Genomic DNA, 17,792 nt, shown 5'->3' on the forward strand with positions numbered 1-17,792 from the left:
GAGATCTTGCATAGAAGGAAAGTAATAGCAAAGGATCAGAATTTTTGTCGGCACTGTAATGACAAAGGACAATGTGAAACATTACAACATCTTATAATTGAATGCCCCGCTCTACATGACATCAGAGTGAAATGCTTTGAAAGTAAATTGTTGGTTCAGAGCGGTACTAGTTCTGGGCAAATATGGAATCTTTTGTTCTCCAATCCAAGATTGACTATACAGCTCGCAATTGTGCAATTTCTTAATTTAATATTCCCTGATACGAAAACTGTTTGCATCAATTCGAAGTGAATGGTAGATTGATGGTTGTAACGTAACTATTAATTTTACTCTGCTTTATTTTGCCTCATAATCATTTTCAATGGGGTGCAAATAATTTTTTTATTGTTTTGTAAGTGTGGATGTTTAAGTATAAAAAATGACAATGTGTGTAAATATTTGAAAAGTTGGTTTACCAGCTATAACAAATAAAAAAAATAAAAAAAGACTATTTTCATGCCGGGGATCCAGACGATGGCAAATGCCAGATGGTTACAGATAACCAGATGGGAGCTCTGGCAGACAATCAACACTACCATAAAGGGATTCCACGGAATCATAGAAGAGCTGAGAGCTATAAGACTAATGACACTCCAGAACAGATACGTCCTGGACATGATTACAGCCATGGATGGAGGTGTTTGTGACAAAATCGGAGAATCATGTTGCACATTCATATGCATATCATGATATAGAGAATGGGACCTTGACAGAGGCCATACCAAGATGGAAGATGAAGTAGGAGATAATGCAGATGACAGCTGGTTTGCATCAATCTTCTCATGGGATGGCAAATATCTTCAAGTTCCTTGGAGCATTACTGGTGATGATAATGTTTGGATTCTGTGTGATCAGGTTAATAATCACAAAAAGCAAGAAGACAACAAAGAAAGCAGTGGGAATGAAGATCGTGATTGATGTTGAATCTGGATTTGAACCCAAAGAGCTGATTTATTTATTTACTTATTTTTTATTTGATTTGGCTGAAGAATTCAACCTTTCAAAATTACATTTTCAGTTACAACATAATAAAAACAAATAATTAATAAACATTGCTCTACATCGTTCTAAAACGTCAATCAAGACAAAAACACTATAACAACATAGAACATAAGTTAAGACTTCATTTACACAAACACACAATTTTAGTAAAAGAAACAATTTGTTTCATAAAAACAATTTGGAAATTATTATTACATTAAACAAAATCTATTACAAGGCACTAACAGGATTGAAGGTTCTCAATTTCCCTCAGCGCACCGAACACAAGGTAAAATTGTTTTTATGAATTGAGTTAGAGCAATATATATAACAGTTCTATTGCTCGTGATTAGGGAGCTCCAATTTCATAAGACGAGTGCATACATGAAAATTGCATTAGATTTCAAAAGTACTGTTCTCTTAAGCCGGTCAGTGCCGGGTATTCAACTATTAAATGCAATAAAGTCTCTAACTGCCTTGGATTTTTACAAAATCGACAGAAAGCTTGATTGTTAGAGAGTATACCTCGTCTGGCAAGAATTTGATTGTCGGGCACAAATTCAGACGTAATCTCCGCATTTCAGAACGGACAGGAGCGGAAGGATATTTTAAAAGATAGTATCCCATTTGTCTGAATTTCTTGTGAGGAAACAAATTCAAATCAAAATCTACATAACCTGCACAAATCTGTTGTGTTACAATCCAATCATAATGGTGGAGTTGTGTTTTGGCTTTTTCAGGGTTAGTAAGGAGTAAATTAATCGATATACCAGCATCAACAAGAGCATTCTGAACGGTTGTAACCCATTTCTTTGGAAACTCATCTTTCAGCGAACAAATATAAGCCGCGACTGCACCTAAAATATTTGTTGACTGCCCTCCTAGTAGAAACTTGCGATATAGATTGCACATCTTCCAAAGCACGTACCCAAACCTGGAGATCAAACCCAGTTCATATCTTAAAAAACCACATAGGAGTACAAATAGGCAGACAAAACACTGCCCTCCAGAACCTTCCTTCCATGCAGTCCCAAAATTGTCTCGGTCTTGGCAGTAAAGTATCTGCACTGTAAGAGAGAATAGGGACAACTTTCTGCGAAAAGAAGGTCACAATATGTGCTGAAGTAAATTTACCATACTTATGCAATATGATCTTGGCTTGAGCTATCAATGTCATTGTTTTAGCTTTTAAAGTATCGTCAAAGATCTGATTTTTCACCGACCCCGTAAACGTCAGACCCAAATATTTATAGTGGGACACCACCTTTAATGGAGTGGTCTGCAGCAACCACTGATAGTTTGCCATTTTAGAGTTCTGCTTTCTTTGACACATCACTATTTGAGTTTTGTCCACGTTGACGGTCAGATTATTCTTGGTGACATAATCAACTAATTTGTTCAGCAATTCTTGCAGGCCTTTCGGTGTCTGAGACAGTAACACAAGATCATTGGCATACAATAGCCATATGATCTTTTGTGAGCCTAATTTCGGAGCATCTGACACAGCATCTTCAAAGGATACACCTATATCTAACAAAAAAATATTAAATAAGGTCGATGCTAATATACACCCTTGTTTTAATCCTCTTAAGGTCTTAATATCAGCTGATAATAGGCCGTCAAGTGACAGTCTGACTTGAATACTAGTATTTGTATGAAGCTTTTTTATCACACTTAGAAGCGACGAAGGACAACCGTATTTTTGTAATTTATGAAATAATAAAGCCCGATCAACTGAATCAAACGCTATGCAGAAGTCTACATAGGCCATGTAGAGCGGTTGACTGAGGTCAAGGTATTTGGACTTTAGCATATTTAGGGTGATTACATTTACAGAGGTCTCCAGCCCCGCAACAAAACCAGATTGAAAGGGGTCTCTTTTACATTATTGGATGGTCTACAAGTTTAATTCTTGTAGTATAATACGATTATAAAGTTTTCCGGGGTCATCCAATAAGCCAATGGGTCTATAATTTTGCGGAAGACACCGATTGCCATTCTTATGGATAGGGACTATTACAGAAAGTTTCCACGATGTGGGTATATTTTGAGTAATGTTAATTTGTTCAAAAATTTGACAAAGAATTGATGACCAAATTTCAGGATATTGTTTAAAGAGTTTATTGGAAAGGCCATCCGGGCCAGGTGCCCTTGAGTGACTTATTTTATTGATGAAATACAGTATGTCAGTCTTCGAGATATTGATATAAAAGGGGCTATCCGTGACAACTTCAGAATCTGACCCTCCACCTAAAGGGAGAGCATACATTTTAGTGTAGTGGCTAATCCAGTCAGCTTCAGAAACACTTTGTATTTGAGTCATGGGGCCTCATTACGACCCTGGCGGAAAGTGACTGACCGGACCGCAACAGCGTAAATAGCGTTTCCGCCATTGCACGAAGGAGCAAAGTGCGGCCAATCACGACCCATCGGGCACGAGCATTACGCCATGGCGGAATCCGAAAGGCTGCGATGGCGGAAATGACCCCAAAACGGCCCTTACCGCCGCTGTACGCTGCACCAGGTGCAATACCGCCACCCATCTTAGCGGTCACCGTAATGAGCGGTCACCGTAACGAGCGTGCACCGCAAATTACGGCCACCGTAAATATACGGAAACGGAAGTAAAAGCATGTGGCCGGAACGGGAAACAGCACGCCGCACAACTATAAAATCCGAATCCCAACACAACCATAAAAAATCCGACCCTGACACACATCCCAACCCGTTAGCAACCCCAGTTAAAAAAATAAATATGGGAAAGGTAGCCAAGAAAGCGTGTGACCGCAAGCGGCAGGTACACTTCTCCCGAGAGGAACTGACCGTGCTCACCGAGACCCTCCAGGAAAATTCCGCCGTCGTCTTCTCCAGTCAAATGACCAGGACGGCCCTTGCCAACAAGAAGGCCATATGGGCCCTGGTGGCACAGCGCGTAAGTGCGGTGGGGACAACACCCCGCACGCCACAGCAATGTCGCAAGCGGTGGGACGACCTGCGGATCCGCGTACGCAGCATACTTTCTGCGAACAGGAACATCGCCACAGCTACCGGGGGGGGTTCAGAGTCGCCCATCAAGTTGACCCCCTGGGAGGAAATCTGCGCCTCCACCATAGGAATGGAGAGCATAGAGGGAGTCGGAGGGATGGAGAAAGGAGTGCCGACATCCGGAGAATCAGGTAGGTTGGCCAAGAGAAACAATGCGAAATCCACAAACCACGAACATGTGCAGTACCATGTGACCCCATAGTGCAATACATACTTTGCCCTGACAGCGCCCTCTAAAAGTCAGAATGAACAAACAAATCAATCAAGAAGCCATAAACAACCCCTACATGTGCAGCATGCACCCCCTAACTGCAGGCAGCCAAATGAATGCATCCTCAATCCACACGAAAATGAGACCACCTCCAAGGCCCAGTCCCAAAACAGCCTCATGTACCACCCCAATGCATTTGATACGTTGCCATTCCTAATCCGACAGACCCATAACTAACGCTCGCCCCTCTTTACTCCACCACAGGGTCCGATACCAACGACGAGCTGCAGGACACCCCTACCAGCACGCCTGCAAAGAGGGCCAGGACCAACGTCCCAAGAGCCTCCACCTCAGGTGCAAGGATCAAGACACGGCAGCAGCAGGAATCAAGTGGCAGCACACTGGAGGGGACTGCAACAGGCACCCCAGCAGCCAGCAAGTCCACAACCCCAGCACCACAGGTCCCCCCAAAGAACGTATCTGATGGCACTGCCTCTGGTGGTAGCAGCACCATAGGTGACACAGCTGTCATGCCAGCATGCTCCGACACGGAAAACAGTGCTGGCGACGTAGGTACCATCCATGACCTTTCCCAATCCCCCTGCATGTTCCATCCCCTACACCATGACGAAACCACGCAGGGGCACCCTGAAGACGACGACTGGCCAACCCCCACAAGTCCTGTGCCAAGGCAACATGTGTTGAGCAGCCCCCCTGTCACACCACCGCAAATGTCCATGGCCCAGCAGAGGCAACAGTCCCTCGACCTGCTGATCGAGCAACAGCAGGAAGCGTCCACGCTACTCAAGGACCATGCAAATGAATGCGGGGGTTCCAGGGCAGCCATGGAAACATCCACCGAGACACTCAGGGCACAAATAGAGAAAAGTAGTGAGAGCCTCAGGGGAGAAATGGAGAGAAGCACCGAGAGCCTGAGAGCACAAATGGAGAAAAGCACCGAGAGCCTGAGGGGGGAACTGCATGCGACGTCCAAAGACGTTTGTGCTGAACTTGCTGCTGTGCGCCGTGTGCTCTCGGAGCTCTCACAAACCCTCAGAGACATGCATGGACGCGAGCAGGCAGAGACATCATCCGTGGCAAGTTCCGTCCAGGGCAGCCCCCAACGCAGATCTGGCAGGAACCTGCGCTCCACGGGCAGGGGTGCCCCTGATACCCGTAGAGGGGGCTTGCAATAGCGTCTACCCACGGACAGCATGCATATTTGGACACTGGTGTTGGGGGGGGAGGTAGTAGGGTGGAGGGGGTGTGTTGGGCTTCACTGGGTGGCGGGTCCATAGGGTGTATAAATCAAATCACATTAACAATACAGCACCTCATTATCATCCAATGACATGTGTGGACATTGATATTTGCGTACGAGGCCTTCATAGGCGTACAGTCCACAATGTGCCTGTACTACACACACACAGTGCCACAGGTCCCCTTTCCGTGTAATAGGCACCATGCGTGGTTGCTAGAAGCATGCATCTATGATGCTCTGTCGGATTGCACGTGCATCCTGTGCCTCATGGACTCCTTGAGGTGCCTCCACATCCCCACCCTCATCATCATCATCATCATCTTCAGGTGCATGCAGTACAGCGTCAGGGGGCATGGGCACATTCCTACGTATGCACATGTTGTGCAGCATGACACATGCCATGACCATCTTAGAAACCTTCTCATGGCTGTACATGAGTGCCCCGCCAGACCTGCTGAGGCTGCGGAAACGAGCCTTCAGTAGGCCGAATGCCTGTTCAATGACCACACGGGTACGTGAGTGGGCATGGTTGTAGTCCTCCTCATGCTCGTTCTGTGGGTTCCGGACTGGTGTGAGGAGCCATCTCTTCAGTGGATACCCGGCATCACCTGTATGAGACGAATAAAGGGTGTCAGTGGAATGATAGTGCTAAGTAGCCCCCCCCCCCTGCAAGGTCATTGACGCATCAAATGGGCCACGATGTCATGCATGGAATGAGACTCACCGAGTAGCCAGGATCTGTGCCCTGCGTGTCTCTCCATGTAGCGTGGTATTCTTGTGTTCCTCAGGACCATAGAATCATGGGTAGATCCTGGAAATCTGGCACAACAATGCGTAAATATCTTGTTGGAGTCACACACCATTTGCACATTGATTGAATGAAATTGTTTCCGGTTGCGGTACTGGACCTCCATGGCATGTGGGACAACCAATTCAACATGGGTGCAGTCGATGGCACCAATGCAACCCGGGATGCCGCCAAGTGCATGGAATCCCACTTTAGCGTTGGTAATCTCCTGGTACGTGCGTGGTAGTGTGATGTGGTCGTCGGCGTGCTTCAGGAGGGCATCGTGCACTTGGAAGAGTGTCCGTGAGAACAGTGGCTGTGAAATGCCATGCAACTGTCCCACTGTGTGCTGGTAGGTGCCTGTGGCCAGGAAGTGGAGTGCAGACACCACCTTCAGTAGGGGTGGGATGGCGGTTGGGCTATCTATCATGCTCACGAGGTCAGCATGTGTCATGTCCACAATGGCGATTATGGTGTCCCGGTCCAAACGGTAGAGGGTGTGGATCTGCTCAGCAGTGAGGTTGAACGGATCGGCTCGGAGGCGTGGGATTGCGGGCCGCCTGCGTGGTGGTAGTGGCAGTGCTTGTGGGCCTTGCTGACCCTGCCTTGCCCTCCTCCTCCTCCTTCTCCTCCGTCTCCCCTGTGCGCCCGGTTGTTGCACCTGTTGTTGTTCGTCGTCTTCTTGTAGTTGTAGCACTTGCAGTGCTATCTGGTACCCCAGGCCCAACATCGCTAGTCCTGCCGGTAGCATTTTGGAGTGGGAGTGGTTGTGGGAGGGGTTTGGGTCTGCAATATATGTGCTGTCGGCCTGTATGGCCTCCACCTGTGCTGATTGAATGAATCTGTGGCAGATGCAATCCCTTCTGGCCGAGCACGTCCCGCACGTAAGGCTGCATTTGGCCGCATGGCATCTTGGGATTTGATTCATGTATCAAATCCCGATGGCAGTGTGATGTACTTTGACTGATCTTCATGCTATGCTCCCATTGTCACACATGCTATGATTGCAGCCGCTTACATACCTGTGAAGAGTCAGTGGTATGTAGGGCTCGATCGATGGCCGACCCTCATGCAGCACAGTAACGTACTTCACCGACGGGCGTGGCGTGCCATTTGTGATTGCAGCCAGTTAGCATCATGACACACAGCCGCACTACATTGATGTAATTGTGAATGCAAGCGTTCACAGAAGCCTTTTCGACGTAATGTTGCAAGTGAGGAATTCGAAGGCCAGCATTTTGGGTTTTGAAGTAGCGGCGAGGATACGCCCACAGGTCTGGCTGGAAATGTAACGTTCTATTGTAGAATGTCCTTGGGACATGGCCCATAACGAGCAGGCAATGAATGATATGAATTGAATGGGATGCGCAACAGCGTAGTGGACGATAAGGCAGGACGTTCCCAAATCCATCTTGCTTCACAACACTACAGATCCGGCCAGGGGCACAGTGGTTTTTGCGGACTGCATTACGCACAGACGCGATGGAAGTTTCACATATTATGTGAGTGAATATTCATGCGTTTTCATTGCGGTATGAGGGAATGATGTGTGGATGCATGGACTGATGATTCCGTTTAGGGTCTGCCATGTACATGGGTTTTTTGATTCTCTCCCCTTCCCCTGCGTTATGTGATGCAAGGCTGCCATAGTGGGACATACGTCTATCTGCCCTTGTCGGATCCTCCCTGTCTCGACGCGCCTTCATACACTTGTGTCTAGGCACGTTACTAATCCCATGTCATGGGTTCTATCTTGACGGACGCATGCACAGTAACCGACGTTGACAATGGTGTATTTAGCTCGATTGGTTTCGTTATGATTCGATACTGATTTAGGGGTGTGTATATTCCTTTGGAGTGGGCTAGCATGCATATGGGTGTGGATTTGGTGTGTTGAATGAAGATTGTAATGCATCATGAGTCCCGTAATGCAATCGGTTGATTTGTGTTTCTTTTGGGTGACAGGTATCTCCTGCCCTATTGCAGATGCCATCTCTACGCCACTCCTCCAGATGGTTTTTACTCTCGACTCCTGCAGCTTCGGGTGAATCAGTGGAGCACCATTTCGATCATATGGGACGATCGCCAATGGGCCACATGCCCTTACGCTGTACTGGTGGCTAGGTGCAACATTTCGGCCTTTCAGCTCGACTAGCGCCTGCCTCATGGGTCGGACCTGCGGTTCTTGCCGCTTCCATGTGGCCTTTTGGAACGTTGATGTAGGCCCTGTGTGCCATGATGGTACAGGGCGTCACACAAGTGGAAGCCGGTCAATTATTGCAGATGCAGCCCTCGGTGATGATGGTTGTTTTGGTGGTATTTTGCAATTTGCTGTGGGGCCTTTGTCATTTGGATGTGCATTTAAATTGTATTCCGATATTTGTCGTGTTGCGTTGTTCTTTGCAGGTGATGTGGCGATTTTCGCTTTGTGGCGGTATGTATTGCGTGATGATCTGCATTGTGTTCCGGCTTCTGAGTTGAGTTGTGTGGTACAGTACTGGCCGCGTTTGCCTACGTAGCACAGTATGGTCACGGATAGGGGCTGCCATTGTGACTGTTTACATGATGTGCTGTTCAGGGGCGGGGGATTGGCTTTTGGCCGACTGGTGCCTGTCAGCCAGGTCGATTGGTGGAATGATGGGTTGTTCAGAATGTGGCTGGTCACAGGTGACTGTGTTTGCGTGCGTTTGTTGGAGGGGGACTGGGGTCATGTCCATTGGAATAGCTTCTGTATTGATGCCATCTGTGCCCTGCAGCTCCCATCGGCCCCTCTTGGGATGAGCCTGGCTGCTCAGTCACTCTGCCGACTTGTGTGGTACATGCTTCTGCTGATGGTTGGTTTGTTTACTGGCATGAGTACAGGGCTGGTGCAATCCCCCTCAGGATGCTGTTTTGGATGTTGCCTTGCGCTGGTGGCAAGCGATGGGGGACTACTGTTGTTTTGTGTCATGTGTTCTTGATTTTCATTTTGATGTTTTGTAGCTTCACATGCCTGTGCTGCGTCAGTACGGCTATGGTGACATGCCGTACATGGATGCCCACTCACGGGGCGCTTTGAGCCCCTGCATGCTTTTCTACGTTGGCATGCATGGGTGAATTGTGGATTTCACTGGTTGCATAGTGTGAGTACATTGCGCCTGCCAGGAGTTGTGCAATGAGGCCAGGGAGTGGAGTACAGGCACTCAGTGGGCCATTTACGGTTGGTTCGCGTTGCCGTATTTCTCGCCATGGCGGAATGGTACTTTACGACGTGCTTGATGGCGTTCAGTACATGTCCGCTAGGGTCAGAATTCGCGTACCGTTGCGCCATGGCGGTGATTCCGGTTTTGCAAGGCGCGCGTGCGCGTACTTGGTGCAGTTAGCGTTGCCGTTCACTGCGGTGTCGCTAATGGCATCGTACTTTACGGTGACGGGTCATGATCGCAACGAGCGGTGTTCGATGGCGGTATTGCATTTCCGCCATCATTTTTCCATTTCCGCAAGGGTCGTAATGAGGCCCATGGTCTGAGGGAGAGTTAAAGCATTATTCAGGACTTTCCAAATGTGAGCCGTGTTATGATCACGAGTAGCATTTAACATTGACTCGCCATCCTGTTGAAGCAGTTTGGTGCGATGCCAGCGCCGCCAATTTCTATATGCTGTTTTAGCTTTAGTTAAAGCTATCACTCTCCTGGTCAAAGGTAGCTTCATAGCTTCTCGTTTTTGTAAACAAAAGACAGTTTTTCTGATTTTAGCCTCCTCATTAAATGTATGATTCGTTCGCACAAATCAGCATTTACTTGTACTTCTATCAACAAAACATTGCATAAGGTCATAATAAGGTATACCTATCGCCAGATTATTCACTCGAGAATGGAGAAAAGCAACTTGCAAATATTTGTCAAATTCATTCTGTTTTGTTTCAGTCCAATTTATGCGATTTAGGCAGTTGTTAACAAACATAGTACCTTTTAAAACCTCGCTGGCACGGTTTCAAAGGAGCCACCGGAGCTAACCATTCAAGAATAAGCATTTGATGGTCACTGCCTGGATGGGACTTGATGTTAAAAGATTTAATTTTAGAAAACAGTTTGTCATCGACATATATGTAATCAATGGTGGCTCTTAGGGACCCCTGTTGCCAAGTATGTTTTATATCACTATTATCAGGATTACTCCCATTCAACATACAAAATCCCCTAGAGGACACGTTGTTCCCACATTGTGCATCTTGAAATGTCCAGATTATTATTTTGCAACAGGCAATGAATATTTAAATCACCAGCCACAATCGTATGATGAATTTTGGGAACAAGTACAATATAATCCAACGAAGTAGACACGTCGACTAGAAACCTCCGCTCATCAATGCTTTTGGGATTCCAATATAAATTAAACACTGCGTACAAAATTGTATGAATTGAAATGACAGAAAGTTGGACATAAGAATTTGGAGCCTGAGTAAAAATTATATTTACTTTGGAACTCAATTTAGATCCAGTCAAAAGACCAGACATGGGTCGACTTTTATCTCCCTTCAAAGCTGGGGAAAAGTGCAATGCATGATTGTCCCAAGACGGTTCACTAGTCAACCAAGTTACTAGTAATAGAAACAAATCAAAGTTATTCAGTATATCTGTCTTATTGTTGAGTAAATGCTGAAAACCCCGAGTGTTCCAAGATACAAGGGATATAAGGCTTTCTTTATCAATTTTGCATGCTAGTTAACTTCTGGGATCACAATTACAGCAGCATTTAGAGGTCATCACTTCTGTTATTTTACCAGGTTCTTTTGCAACGGTTTCAATCGGCTGGCCTATCTGAGCTTGCTCATTGTTGGAGCTTGGCGGACCCAACAGGATTAGGAACCCCATGGCTAGTAGCTGATCTTTTGCCTCCCAGATGAGATTTCTAACAACTCGAGAGCTCCGCCATAAGCAAACCGTGCTCAAAGAGGCTTCATTAAGAAATTCAACTTGTTCTATGTCTGCCGAGCCAATATCTTCCAACGGTGGAATATCTGAGAACAATTCTAAAATACTATGTCGGTTCAGAAGATATTGCGGGAAAGGGGGCCGATGACATCCAAGAATTAATGCTATAGCGTGTTCCTTTCGAACTTTTATTGTAGTAAGTTGTTTTGCAGATGTTTTTTTTTTTCCGTACAACAGGGGGAAGTATAATCTTGTTTTGAGGAGGGCGCAGGGTTTGTAGCAATTTAGCTATTTCTGTTTCATGTGAAGACAGGAGTGATGGTGTGAACTCAACTGCAGGGTTTTTGGTGCAGGAGTAAGTAACCATGGGTTTAGAAGCAGGAAGCAAATTTATTACATCAGTGGCAACCACTGGACATAGAGGTGGCGCTTGTAGTAACGGGAAAGAAGAAAATCTGCTCATGCAAGCATCAACCTCTTTTCTAATCTCTCGTCTCCTAGCTACCAAAGCTGATTGTTCATTCTCAAAAGTGGCAATAGTTTTATTTGCATTAGAAGAAAGTCCTGGGCTCAGTTTTTTTTGCTTTTCAACAGGTTCAGCCGGGATTTTTGACGCCACCTGCTCAACCTCAACAATGGTCAAAGTTTTAGAGTTTAGGGCTTCTGCGCTGTATTTCAAATTTTCGTGATTCCGAACCGCTTGTACCAAGTTGTCTAGCGGTGCATAAGGTATAGAGATAAAGGGATATTATTTTGGGTTGTTAATTTTAATTGACGCTGTTGGTTCAATTGAACATATTTTTTGTTACAGCTGAGGAGGCCATCTGGCTGTTCTTAGAAGGGAGGGTGAGCATTTTTATAAATTGCTTTGAACCAGCTGTAGAGCTCATCTTACTTGTTTTAATGTTTTTAGGCTTTATCTCACCTGTGGCATTCACTTTTTGTCTAACAGCACAAGGTTTTTTTACAGAATATCGTGTACGGCTCCTGTGCAGACAAAATGGGCTCACTCGGAGAAACGCTGTCACAATTTTCATTGCCAAGTATGTGTTCGGTGATGATTTGACCAATAAAAGGCAAGGCACATGATACGTAAGCGTTTTCCACAGTAATGGGTGTCAAAGAGCTGATTAATGAAGAAATCAGAGACTGCATAAAAGCAAGCATACATGCACCTGAGGGAACGAAGTTCCTCTATCTGAAAGACAACAAGCAGTATTCGGGAAGATGGATCTACTGCAGCCCGAGTGGACAATGCAGCCACATGACACGGAGTGTTGATGACCATGTGATATCAGCAGGATCTTTGAAAGGTGTGATTCAGATATGAACTCCAAAGAAGCACTTCTTCAAGATAGGATGTCTAGATCTAAAGACTGATGAAAGAGTGCTCGATGAATCAACCAGAGGGGGGAGTGTAGAGGAGGAGCCAAAAGCCTCTACCGGAAGTCCCGCCCCAAACATGCCTATAGGTTGGGAACTGGAAATGGTGACAAACGCAACACCTGTGATGATGCCTATAACACGAGCAGCCTTTGAAGCAAAGTATCCATTAAGAAAACCATTATTTATGCATCCACCAAAAGCTGATAGTCTCTTGGGAAAGATCCCCGATGAGCATGCGAAGACGGAGGGTAGAGGAGACTGGTGACGTCACATGAAGCAAAGTGACACGCCTAGAAGAAGATGACAAGAGAGAAGGTGAATAGAATGTGATGACGAATTAAAGAATCGGGTGACCCTTTACGTGCGGAATGAAGACTGCACGTGTAAAGAGCACAGGAGAAAATGAAACACCGTTTTATTGCTGCACAGATGCAGTAACGCAAGTAGAAAAAGTAATCACAAGGCCTGGCTGCACGTAGTGAATAGACTGCAGCCGGTGCCGCATATATATGTATATATGTGTGTATAGAATCTGGATATTCGACGATGAATTTTAGTAAACTTGGAAAGAAAGGGTTGGAAGTGTGGCGCAGCAGAATAGAACAGCTGATAGCGAAAGAAGATTCGAGAAGGCTTGCCTGGCCCAGTGTCAAGAGTTGGGGTTGCCAAGAGCCTGGTTATCTACTCAAGAAGATAGAAATGGATGCGAAAAGCAAGTCATGCTCTTATTTGAGGTGTAATGGAAAAACGCTGGAAGCACCGGGATTTATTCATTAAATGGTATTAAATGCAACAAAGGAACTCAAAACGTGGTCGCCAGTCACATGGTTGGTTGAAAATAGACTTTGGGGTGAGCTACACTGAGACCAGAAGATAAGGACATGTTCACACTCCCTTTTATTCCCAGAGACGAGAGGCTATTGCAAGGCTGAGTTCAAAGACTAACTGTCTGGCAGACAGCAAGAATGATGGATTATGGGCTGGTTGGGGTTGTGTGGGGAGGCAGGGCCAGGCCAAACCCACCATCACCTGGGGTACCAGCTTACATGCTGCTAGAGTCTCGAATATTCCAGAAGGGTACAAGCATGCCAACCAATTATAGAGGGCCATGTATCAATGAGCCCTACAGTTTAGAGGGTTCCATGTGATATTTTCGCTGCAAAAATATCGCCATATTTTTGCGGCGAAAATAACACATGGACCCTAAGGGGGACGCCCCCGCAACCTCCGCACCTAACATTTTCGCCACCAAAAATATCGCATATGGCCGTTCCCGACGACCATATGTACGGCGATATTTTTGGTGGCGAAAACATTACCTGATACTGTTTAGAGACCCAATGAAACGTAGTATAATTGATGACACTAACAATGACTTGCACTAGGGTTGGGAAGAGTTGTCCATCTGACAGTAGAGATCCAATCACAGCCCCGTACCCATAGAAAGTATAATTGGATGTTTCCTGTTAACCAACAACAGTCCCACATAAGTTTTCTTATTTTGCCATGTACTATGACGTCAGAGATGACAGGTTTTTAGCATGCAAGGTTCTTTTTTATTAAATGTTACCGAGTGTGCTACTGTTTGACATACGTAGATGTCTGTGGAACTCGCTGTTTTAGATAATTGTTGTTGAAACTGCTACATCTTTGCCAAGTTCCTGAGTCGGTCTGATCATTGATGTTTGAGTAACTTCTGCACCCCACCACACTGTAGAGTGGTGCCTCGTCTTAAAGGACCTCTCGGTTCAGTTGCAAGTCACCAACCGTGCACAGGAACATTTTCCAACACATGTCATGCCACCTTTGCACACAGCATATGACAGCATCAACATATATCATGCTGATGCCCACTCTTACAGAGCACACTTATGACACGTGTTATTATTACCCATGTGAATGTGACTCATTTTAACAACTTCAAAATAAATCAGAGGGGGAGATGGCCCACGCGGATTCAAACGTGTGACCACATGTGACAGGTAGATTCCTCACATGGACCCATTAGCCAATAAGGATCAGGTCTGCCTTCAGTCACTCGATTTATAAGCACTCTGTCTGGCCTTTACTGAACTCCTGTTAAAAACAAGCATTGGCAAAGCCAACCGTTTTGGCTTGTGTACAGGTATTAGGCATTTGTCAGACACTGATATTAGATGCTCAGGTACACGCACCATTTTCCACCAATGGGTAGTTAATACTATCACCAATGAGCGCAACTATTGCATTAGAGTACACAAAGGGAGAAATGGCATATACGCCCATGCTATTGGCATTGCCAATGCTTATTTTGTTTCCAACCTAGATCCGTTTTGTGTTCCGCCGTTGCAATACTCCCTGGGGGCCAGGTGGCCATGCCAGACACGGTGTGAGGCAAGTGGCTAGGCACTGGAGTCTTCGTGAGTCATGCTTTTGAAAGAAAGGGAGGGGTGTTCTTGTACAGATAATTTCCCTGAATTCTGTGCTTCCCAGTGTGACATTGAGGCCATATTCGAGGGGACCATGGCGCTGTTACAGTCAGAGCACCCACTCTTCTGTTCTGTGTGTTATCACAGTTGGCACCCGCGTGCTGTGGCTATAACATTTTGGGGAGTGGGTTTGTGAAAGAATCTTAAACCTGTTCACCCCCAAAAAAGACAACATAACAAGATGGCTCCTAAAAACTAAAAATAAATTAAGTTCGCTTTGTGGAGATTTTTGTTGTGGATTTCCCAAAAAAGTGTGACAATTGATAGGAAAATATTTTGTGCGTCTATATCCATTAAGCTGAATCTTCACGACTGGTGTGGCCAGTTTATCACTGAATCGCTGTATCACACCTATTTGCACGTAATATTGTTTGCTCCTGGATTTTTCAACTCATCAGATTACCAACAGCCCGACCTAGTGAGTCACTGTAAATGCCACAGAGCACATGTGTTGCCCGCAAGTAAGGCTGGCGCCCCGAATATGCCGTCACAGGAGGTCCACTGATTCTGCCCGCGGCGTTGGGCCTTTGAAATGCGCTTTATTCTTTCAGCAGCAGCGGGTCAGAATATAGCAGCACTCTGGGCCACGGGCTTGAGCTCTGTGCACGCCACAGCATCTGCAAGGCAACCGCAGGGGCCGCTTGCCGACGGCTACTAAATTGTGACACAGTCTGGCTGCCGCCTGGCCGGCTAATAATACGGATTAGTTTACACTATTTACAGCCCTCGCTCTGAGTTGCTCGCCCACCTTAGGACGAGCAGGCAGTCTCGGTGCTGGGCTGCCGCCAGTGCCGTGGACTAAATCTAGTCTGCACATCATGGTGCCGCCCCCTGAAATGGTGTCACCCGGAGGGGCCCACTCCGCTGCCCCGCTAGTGACGTCACTGCTGCCTTCTACTCAGGAGAGGGTGCTGCAAGGCTCCCTTCAAGCGCGAGTCTCGCGTCAGTTTGCCCCTCCGCTGCCCCCCTAGTGACGCGCCTGCTGCATTCTACTCAGGAGAGGGTGCTGCGAGGCTCCCTGCAAGCGCGAGTCTCTCGTCAGTTTGCCCCTCCGCTGCCCCCCTAGTGACGCCACTGCTGCATTCTACTCAGGAGAGGGTGCTGCGAGGCTCCCTGCAAGCGCGAGTCTCGCGTCAGTTTGACCCTCCGCTGCCCCCCCCAGTGACAGCAATGCTGCCTTCTACTCAGGAGAGGGTGCTGCGAGGCTCCCTGCAAGCGCGAGTCTCGCGTCAGTTTGCCCCTGCGCTGCCCCCCCCCAGTGACACCACTGCTGCATTCTACTCAGGAGAGGGTGCTGTGAGGCTCCCTGCAAGCGCGAGTCTCGCGTCAGTTTGCCCCACCGCCCCCCCCCCAGTGACGGCAATGCTGCCTTCTACTCAGGAGAGGGTGCTGCGAGGCTCCCTGCAAGCGCGAGTCTCGCGTCAGTTTTCCCCTCCGCCCCCCCCCCAGTGACGGCAATGCTGCCTTCTACTCAGGAGAGGGTGCTGCGAGGCTCCCTGCAAGCGCGAGTCTCGCGTCCGTTTGCCCCTCCGCCCCCCCCAGTGACGGCAATGCTGCCTTCTACTCAGGAGAGGGTGCTGCGAGGCTCCCTGCAAGCGCGAGTCTCGCGTCAGTTTGCCCACTCCCCTGCCACATAGTGATGCCACTGCTGCCTTCTACTCAGGAGAGGGTGCTGCGAGGCTCCCTGCAAGCGCGAGTCTCGCGTCAGTTTGCCCCTCCACTGCCCCCCTAGTGACGCCACTGCTGCCTTCTACTCAGGAGAGGGTGCTGCGAGGCTCCCTGCAAGCGCGAGTCTCGTGTCAGTTTTCCCCTCTGCTGCACCCCCCCAGTGACACCACTGCTGCATTCTACTCAGCAGAGGGTGCTGCGATGCTCCCTGCAAGCGCGAGTCTCGCGTCAGTTTGCCCCTCCGCTCCCCCCCCCACCAGTGACGGCAATGCTGCCTTCTACTCAGGAGAGGGTGCTGCGAGGCTCCCTGCAAGCGCGAGTCTCGCGTCAGTTTGCCCCTCCGCTGCCCCCCCCAGTGACGGCAATGCTGCCTTCTACTCAGGAGAGGATGCTGCGAGGCTCCCTGCAAGCGCAAGTCTCGTGTCAGTTTGCCCCTCCGCTGCCCCCCCAGTGACGGCACTGCTGCCTTCTACTCAGGAGAGGGTGCTGCGAGGCTCCCTGCAAGCGCGAGTCTCGCGTCAGTTTGCCCCTCCGCTCCCCCCCCCACCAGTGACGGCAATGCTGCCTTCTACTCAGGAGAGGGTGCTGCGAGGCTCCCTGCAAGCGCGAGTCTCGCGTCAGTTTGCCCCTCTGCTGCCCCCCCCAGTGACGGCAATGCTGCCTTCTACTCAGGAGAGGATGCTGCGAGGCTCCCTGCAAGCGCGAGTCTCGCGTCAGTTTGCCCCTCCGCTGCCCCCCCAGTGACGGCAATGCTGCCTTCTACTCAGGAGAGGGTGCTGCGAGGCTCCCTGCAAGCGCGAGTCTCGCATCAGTATGCCCCTCCGCTGCCCCCCTAGTGACGCCACTGCTGCATTCTACTCAGGAGAGGGTGCTGCGAGGCTCCCTGCAAGCGCGAGTCTCGCGTCAGTTTGCCCCTCCGCTGCCCCCCCCCAGTGACGGCAATGCTGCCTTCTACTCAGGAGAGGGTGCTGCGAGGCTCCCTGCAAGCGCGAGTCTCGCGTCACTTTGCCCACTCCGCTGCCCCCCTCGTGAC

Source organism: Ambystoma mexicanum, chromosome 3q (assembly GCF_040938575.1).
Source record: "Ambystoma mexicanum isolate Mex_15411 chromosome 3q, UKY_AmexF1_1, whole genome shotgun sequence".
NCBI classification, from domain to species: Eukaryota; Metazoa; Chordata; class Amphibia; order Caudata; family Ambystomatidae; genus Ambystoma; species Ambystoma mexicanum.